General features: G+C 34.2%; 1 long non-coding RNA gene across 1 annotated transcript; it reads right to left on the bottom strand.

Annotated features, from left to right (window-relative positions):
* Positions 1 to 5547: 5547 nt before the first annotated feature.
* LOC127733599 (uncharacterized) lies at positions 5548 to 7843 on the bottom strand. The gene is made up of 2 exons (XR_007997137.1): positions 7725 to 7843; positions 5548 to 6353 (listed from the first exon to the last, which is right to left on the bottom strand). It is a non-coding gene; the product is annotated as an uncharacterized LOC127733599 (long non-coding RNA).
* Positions 7844 to 9264: the final 1421 nt, after the last annotated feature.

The following is a 9264-nucleotide window of genomic DNA, read 5'->3' as shown; positions in this document are numbered from 1 at the left end:
TGCGAAATACCACCAAACACAGATCAAGTTTGAATTTGGGTGGCGTAACTTTCACCGTTATTGAGTTATGTCTCTTTATAAATAGAAAAATTAGCGAACTGTTTGCCGTTTCCGCACTCTTACTTTACTCTGCCTCAACCAAATGTTATGAAAAATATACACAATGCTTATTACCACCAAACACAGATCAAGTTCGATTTTGGGTGGCGTCACTTTCATCGTTCTCAAGTTACCCGATTACTGTTTGTTAATGAACATAGAGAGCACTCAAACCCAAGAACACTCTCTAATGACAACATACAGAAAAAAATTTCATTAAGTTTCAAAGAAAACAAAACGTCAATACGTTTGAAATAGTACATTGACTCTTGCATATTTACACACGGGGACATCTGTGTCCCATGGACGCATTCTTCATTTATTTCTTCTACAGTATTGATACCAGTTCCAAACAATTCATTTTGGAATACATGGATGGATTTTAAAAAGTAATTACAGAAATGTCATCAACTGGACGAACAACACAGCCAGTTATCGATGACAAAAAATCCTTATAAAGAAATATATATAAACAGGGTCATCTAAGAGTTCTACTTAACCTTTTTCTAAAATCCTTACTACTATTCTTTGTACAATAAAAGATGAGCTTAAAAAATGTTGTGAAGATGAATTCACATCAAGCGATGTCGATTTATTAAAATTCAAAGGATCTTATCCAAAATGATCGAGCACAATCATTACTAGCATATTTTTAAAATAATTTCAATACAGGATTTTCTACAGTATATACTGCTATTGATCATCCTCAATTGAAAAATCCCCTACTCCTTCTTCATTTACCAGTCCTTTTCTAAAGGTAATCGTAAATACAAATTCCTCTTTTAGGTCACGAAAAAACGTACTTCTTGAAGAACCTTACTCCCCGAGGCACTACTGTGTTGACATTAATTATCATTCATATGGTCATAATTATAAATTAACTGTTAACAAAACTGAATTTTGCGAAATACTAAAATCTTTTTTCCCTAGGAATAGATTACCTTAGCTGTATTTGGCAAAACCTTTCGGAATTTCGGGTCCTCAATGCTCCTCAACTTCTTACATATTCTGGCCTTTTTACCTTTTGTATGGTCACTGATGAGTCTTTTGTAGACGAAAGGCGCGTCTGGCGTACACAATTGTAATCCCGATACCTATGATGAGTTTATTTACTGATTCTAACAACAAATACACCGACGACAATATCATTAAAATCCTGACAAAATAGACCGATATCACTTTCCCTAGTGTAAACTTCGAATTTCTTGATAGTAGCATACCCTCTGTCGCATCATATTGTGTCTACATATTACTGGAACGTTTCGCGTTTCTATGTTCACAGTATAGAGACTTCATTCATAGGTTTAATGTGTGGTCATAACACATATACTGCTACAGCGGGTTTTTTGAGAACTACTAGAATCGACACTATACCCAGTTTAACGGCCACCTTCACGAATTGGTCGACCGATACGACGTGTATGTGTTTTAACTCACGAGGTACATGTTATCGAGTCGTTCAAGTGGATCTTTAGATACCAGAATAGTCGTCTGATAAGTAATTCTATCGACTATGTCCACTCCCTATCGTGACTTATTGACAGTATGGCACTGTCTGGCATGTTATACATGAACTCCACTTGTACACCTGCATCATTCACGAGATCCTCCCAGTAGTTTCAGTTTTATTATATATCCAAAGTAAGCAACACGTTCCAGTCATTGTTTTTGCATGCGGACTTTAGAATGTTATGCATCGCAGGAGAAGCTTAACCTTTCCTGTATTTTAGTCCATCATTCGACTTATAAGCCACACACGCAAATGTAAATGTAATATAAATTATGCTCAATTCATGATTTGATTGATTTGATAATTAATATTTCTCACACAAATTCCATACTTAAACTCATCATAGATACCAGGATTAAAAAAAAACGGAAGCAGAGGAACAACATTTCTACGGATGTTCGTCATCAATTCAGTTAATGTTAATCATAATTCTACTTCATGACTCTTTTCCAAAGAGATTTTTTCGTATTCCTAAGCATATAGAATTGTGTGAGCTCATAACATCTTTTATTCATTAACTACTCTGTTATTGGACTTAATATGACGATAACTGCCTGTGCTATACAAATTGTCATCTCTGCCAATACAGAATAAGTCGGCCAATATTGACTTTTTTTTCATATTGGCCGAGTTCTGATCCGGCCAATACAGGATTTCGGAAAGTCTCTGGTTTTTTTTAGATCGAAAGTGATGTTGAACGCCAACTCAACGTAAACAGTCGTTTGGAAGACGCTGCTTTATTTACTCACCATAAACTTACCGAAACGTTTAGTGTGGCAAATATTTCAGGCTGAAAACAGGCACATTCATTTAAAAAAGCCTTTTGTAAGCAGAAAAGTTAACCATTTCAGGTATGGGCAACGAGTCTGTAAATTATCACAAAGTTCATTTGTTGCCCTCATAACAATTTAAAACATTTTATCAGTTTCATGGGTGAAAATCGATTTACTTTTTATTTTCGCTTCTCATGCTTTTGTGAAGTGTCATTTATTTCTCAAACCGAACGAGGCATATGCATTGTTGAAGGGTGACCTGTAGTTGTTCAAGTCTTTGTTCTTAGGTCAGTTGGTTTATGGATAGTCGTCTTATTGTCAATCATATCCAACTCTTATTTAATCCTTTTGTTTCTGCATCTCTCAGACAATGAATGACAGTTTCTTTCCAATTACTATTTGTTGCGTCAAAATATGAATTGTAACACTTTATAGTGACTGAAAAGGGTTTAAGAATAATCTAAATGTATAATATCTCGAAACAGTACCAGATAATTTGACATTGGAGCTTATAAAAAGACACTCAGATTGGGATAGTTCCATTTCAAGGTAAAAGATGTTCAAATGTTGTGAAAAGATATAAAACAAACAAAAAAGGCAAACACTGTAATCAATAAATAAAGATATCATTATGTGATTATTTCTGTATTGGCCTGGTTATTGGTCCTCGACCAGCTGCATTGGCCTTCGCCTCAGGCCAATACAACAAGTCTCGAACCAATAACAAGGCCATTACAGAAATTGTCACGTAATAATATCATAAGACTGGCTTATAGGACGACATTGAATGGAGTACTGAAGTTATCTATTGGCCGAGGTAATCGCGATTGTCATTGGATAACGGCAACAAATTAGTCTATGGCGCGAGAAGATCAAATTTATGCCTCCAAAGGGGTGGTCCAAAGTAAAAAAAACGCGTTCATCCTTTGTTTTGTTTTTCTAAAACAACCAACGCATTACATCGGTATTGAGTTATGACACAAAACGTACCTGACCTTAGCAAAAAAGATTAACAGCAGTTCAGGAATTAAAAAATACCCTAAATATCGTGTGTACATTTGCATGATGTTTCGTGTGATCTTTTAAGATTTTTTAGTTTGAAAAAAAATACTGTAAATTCAGAAATTATTGCGATGTTTCTATTATCGCGAAAAATGCGACAGGGTTATAATCGCAATAATTTAAACTCGCATTTTGAAATTTTTTATATGAATTAAACAGGATTTTTCTTAATATCGCAAAAATTAAAATCGCATTTTAGTCTAAAATGGCAAAATCGCAATAATAAATGCACGCAATAATTTCTGAATTTACAGTAGTCAGTCTTTTAGAAATGGAGGGTTCCTTTTATCACACGTATCGAAGGGCATTATAACAGGAAGATTTTTCTAAGCATCCGTCACTGACTTTTTGAACAAACAAATTATCTAAAATGTTGACTCTAATCTAGTATTTCTAATGGTTAAAGTTGTGTATTTCAATCTAACGTTTAAAGCAAATAACAATAATTTGACATTCTACAGTCCACTTGCAACTACAATGTACAAATGGCTGTGTCCAGTGTTTAGAAATTTCATGAAGCGTCGTAAGGTGTCTACATATTATTGATATGTTTCGCGCGTCCGTGTTCATAGTATAATACCATTCATAGGGGTGTGGTCATAACACAAAAATACTTCTACAGCGGGTTTTTGAGAACGACTAGAATCGACACTACACCAGATTTACGGCTACATTCATGAATTGGTCGTCTGATACGAAGTGTCTGTGTCTCAACTCATCAAATACATGTGTTCGTGTCGTTCAAGTGGATCTTTAGATAGCAAGATAGTCGTCTGGTTTGTTATTTTATCGAGTGTGTCCACTCGCTATCGTGACATTTTGACAGTGTGAAAGTGTAACAATGACTGTGTCCAGTGATTTCAAATTTCGTGACGCAAAAACCGCAAATATACGTTGACATTCCAACAGTTGCACGAGGAAGATACTCAGTTATGTAGTTGATTAAGTATTCTGAAAGTGTCACTAAATACCAGTCCAATATTTGGAAAAGGGGGGGGGGGTGTAAAGACTCGTGGCACAATCTGCACTTGGCAATTGTTCATTTACATTTTCTACATTTACACGTGACCATCTTAAAGGCGCTTTTTGACTGGATGCAGTCAATTACAACCGTAATCAATGGAATGTATTACTTTGTGGATCTGAAATTCTGACTTAATTTGCAAAGGGTGAAGAGGAGTGGACCGGATCGGAACTATTGGCTAGTGAAGATGAGTCCACTAGTACACATAAACGTATACTTTTCTTAACCTATCAACCACAGATTTGTTTCATAAATTCCTTCCAATCGTAGGTTTCAAGCAGCCATACTAAGCTAGTACTTGTAAGCAAAATAACATGTCGTTTTGGCTTTTTTGTATGTTTGTAGGTCAATATATTATACTTGTCAAAAGTAGATAACTTATTCACGGTTAATTGAAGATGTTTAAATAAATAACCTGACTTTAAATATTTGAAATGCAAATACACTTATTATAAGATTAAACATATTCAATATAAAGCGTTAGCACATGTACCATCTGTAGATCCTTCAATATAACTCGTTCCGGTTATAATAATAACATAATTGGCGACCGTAAAACAACGTGCGGGAAACCAAGATGAATGAACTAGTTAATTTACGACAATTACTGTTTCGATATGGTTCTCCTTACCACCCATTTTTGTCATATTCTCTTATCACCAAAGAGTGGATATACGAGCTTCAATCCTTTAATTTTATATTTTCTCTTCTGATTGGTTACTTAATGTCATTTTTTATTTATGGGCTTTCAACAATTTTTTTGGCTTTACACTTTAATAAGAATATATATACATATAAGAGACATACATGAGACAGTCTTTCTATACAAAATATAAATAGTGTATACGTTATTTACACTCTCCCTCCGAAGTAATCTGTTTCCATAACAGTACATCCTACTTTCATTTATATGTGTCGATCAATGGCTATACTACTGCTAAAATAGCAAAAACTATTAAACAGTCTTGCTGTACAAGATAAATTCATTCGTGCTTGATTGTTCTTCATATCCACGGCACTGCTATACAAGGATAGCCGATGGACTTCACTTTGCCATCATTTTTTTATTAGCCTCCCTATGTGTCATATTTTCTTATCGACATGCTGTTAACATCAAGACGTTGATCGACAAGATTTAATCCTTTAACATTGACCTAGATTGTATCGCCTTTCTGCAAGTTTAGATTAACATTAGCCGTCACAGACCTCTGCATGTGTGCTGGAAGAACTTCAGGGATATACCGGTTTCCCTTCCTGTCTCTGCTGTTCAAAATACACACAGATAGAGTGACTGGATATTTATTTCGTCTGTTATCCAAATTAAACGTTACATCGATTGAATACGATGCAGGTTGAAGCACGCAAATCGTTGTGCCATTCCCTTCTAATACAACGAAAGTTGCGTCGATGGGTCTCCATGGAATTTTCCCAGATGTAGTTTCAACACTATATAAATCAAAGTTGACATTTAGATTGACAAACGTCGATTCCTGTTTTGACACATGACTTGCACAATTTTTGTTGCATATGAAGTAACATACTAGTCCAATAATAACTAGTTGTAAAATATGAGGAGAAATTTTTTTAAATTGTTTTGATATTTTGTGTTTCATCGAAGATTGTACATTTTTGTCTGTCTCCTTTTCAGAATTGTCGATCAAACTTATCTTTTCTGGCTGTATAGCAGACGCGTTTTGGGATGTATCAACAATTCTGTGTACCTCTGAACTAGTTGAATTGATGTGAGAGTTTGTGTTAGTAAAAGGTTTTGTATTCGTTCCACTGGGGACAATTTCATCACACGATATGAGTACTCTGTGGGATTCTTCCGATAATTGTATGGAGTTTGGTAACAGGGTGTTGTGTTCACTGCTGCGTTCACAGTCTGAAATATATATAATATTAATTTTTAGTATATGTCTTGAATTAATTTGTAATGAAACAAATACAAAAAAAAAATCTGTTTTCCATCCCTGCAGAAACGATGTCGCAAGAGATGTACCAAACTTGACATCATGGTCGAATTGTAGGTTTTGAAATAGGTTATCTATCAAGTTTATCATGTTTAAAAAAACGTCACAAGGCTCAACTATATACTAGAAAATATGAAGTACAATTAAGCCTCGACTTTGCGCTGAAATGTAAAAAATGCTAAATGCATTACACAAATTTTATATATAGATAAACACCAAGTTTTACCATAATTTTCAAACCCTTTAATTGGTATAAAATCAAGTCCTGGTCATTCGATTTTTTTTCCTTCCCCCAAACTGACTAGGAACTGAGATGACATACGATATTTAGCAACTGTTTATCGGCGACGGCAATATTCCCATGACCGTACTCTAATAGCGGCGATGAAATTTCTTGTAAAAATAAGTGTTTGGTATAATGTGCAGGATGAAATATATTTAATTGATACCTTTCGTTCTGTATACAAGACATTCGTACCCGTTCACGTCCACTTTGTGTTTTTGTTAGATGTATTTCTATTTGAATCCATCTGATGAGTTAAGCCTTTTTCAACTGATTTTTACAGTTTGTTCTTATGTTTTAATGTCCCAGGTTCGGGGAGGGTTGAGCGCTCACAAACATGTTTAACCCAGCCGCATTCTTTATGTGCCTGTCCTAAGTTAGGAGCCTGTAGTTCAGTGGTTGACTTTGGATCATGTCTGTCATATTTGTTTTTCGTAAACTGTTTTGTTATAAATTAGAACGTTGGTTTTCTCAATTGAATTGTTTCATATTTTTCATGTCGGGGCCTTTTATATCCGACCACACGGTATGGGTTTTTTGTTCATAGTTGAAGGCTGTACGGTTGCCTTTAATTGCTTACATCCACTTCAATTGAACTTTGGTGGATAGTTGTCTCATTGGCAATCATACCACATCTCCTTATTTTTATATTTATCTATTTCAAAGGAAAATGAATTCGATTACCCTAATAAAACAGAACTTTAATGGAACTAAATTATATCATATTTAGACATGCAGGACTTCGGAAACTGCTGGTTCAAAACTATTGAAAACATGAAGAAGATACTACGGGCAAATACTGATTACACTATTCAATATACCACGTTCTTATGATTCTCGCTACATTTTCGAAGTACACATTTTCACTCAAACTGACACATTCAAAGCAAAAAAAAAAGTTAATCGTAAATTAATCATGTCAATTTCCTTAAAATGCTTCAAATTATATCCTCACTTACCATTCTTTATATTGTGATTCAGTAAAAATACAGAATCTTACCAGATTTGGTTGTTATCTTAAAGGTTTGATCAGTAAATGGTGTAGTATGTTCATTTTGGATATAAGTAGAAATGTCGTTTTTATCCATAATCTAAGACAATTTTCTTTCGTCCTCTTTGCAATAAATAATTACTTGTGAACAAAACCATGCACTCGTAACATGTTTATATGTTTAACGACGAAGGACGACTTATTTTAGAATTTCTAGAAATAATCCATTTTAAGATGTGGAAAACCACTCTCTATGTTTACTATTGTTGTGTTTATTTATAATATGATCTATTTTAGAACGTCTGTTTTCATATTCTTCCTTATAGAGGAGCGTCGGAGAGGACAATTTTAGAAATTTAAATTACCTCCATATCTCATGGCATTAAAATAGCTCATTTGAAAGCTTAAATCGTATACTTTTTGAATATATGTGTCGTAAATATGAAAGCTGGTACCATCATGCCTTAAATCAAGGACAAAGGTCATCACTTAAAAATTTCTTTTTCTTCATCTAGAGAAACAAACTGCATTTTTGTTTTTTAAATCTAGAATACTTTCAATAAATTATATAATTACAGTTATTTATCAATGCTTAAGTTCCGATATAGATGTGTTTTATATTTGCGCATGACGTCAGAATAACGTATTATTCAACTTTTTCGAAGGTAACACGTTTGATGGAAATTGCAAAGCCTAATAAATAGCTGCAACAGAATGACCTTGATCTTCTACCTCGATAAATAGCATTTCTGGACAAGATATACAAACATTTGAAAATAATATATATAAAAAGAGTATCCAAAAAACATTGTCAATAAATCAAACAACATTTGCAGGTTAGATTTCGTCTCAGTTTTCCAGGATTCGAAATGTCACGGAGTTTTCTTGAAAACATTTCCCTCTGTTTGTCTCAATACACGATAATTTTTCAAATGATACAAGAAGCATGAGTTATTGAAATGACAATTACGATTAACTTTCATTCGACGGTACTGTAGTGAATTCAAGTGGGTTTGATGACAAATTAAAAAAGTCAGACATAACCGTTTTCATATACAAAATGAAACGTCCAAAAAAATATAGAAAGCTATGCTAAAATTCACGTACGACATGAACGAGGAACACCCCAATTTAGTTAGAAAATAATTCCAATAAATAATGTTCGTGATATGTCATCTGTGTCATCAGCTATGTCGGCGGATACGGCAAGTACATTATTACAATTACCTACATTTTGATAATACACAAATTCGTTCAAGAAATATTGATTGATTGATTGTTGGTTGATTAACATCCAGTGGCAAATTGTCATTCATGTTCAGGACGAGAACACATCAACAATAAATACAATAGGTAGGTCCTGTAACAGAGGACGTCCGGGATGAAGGTCGGGGAAATTTAGACTGCCACTGGAATATGAGGGTATATTTGATAGAGACAACAATTTTGCCTTGCAATAGGCCACCTACGACTCTTTCACTAAGAAATCTTACGACTAAAATTAATCGTAAGATATACTCAAATGTTCATGACTTACGGGTAATTTTTT

This window comes from Mytilus californianus, unplaced genomic scaffold, assembly GCF_021869535.1.
Source record: "Mytilus californianus isolate M0D057914Y unplaced genomic scaffold, xbMytCali1.0.p SCAF_3, whole genome shotgun sequence".
NCBI classification, from domain to species: Eukaryota; Metazoa; Mollusca; class Bivalvia; order Mytilida; family Mytilidae; genus Mytilus; species Mytilus californianus.
This window is presented reverse-complemented; position numbering and strand designations above follow the sequence as displayed.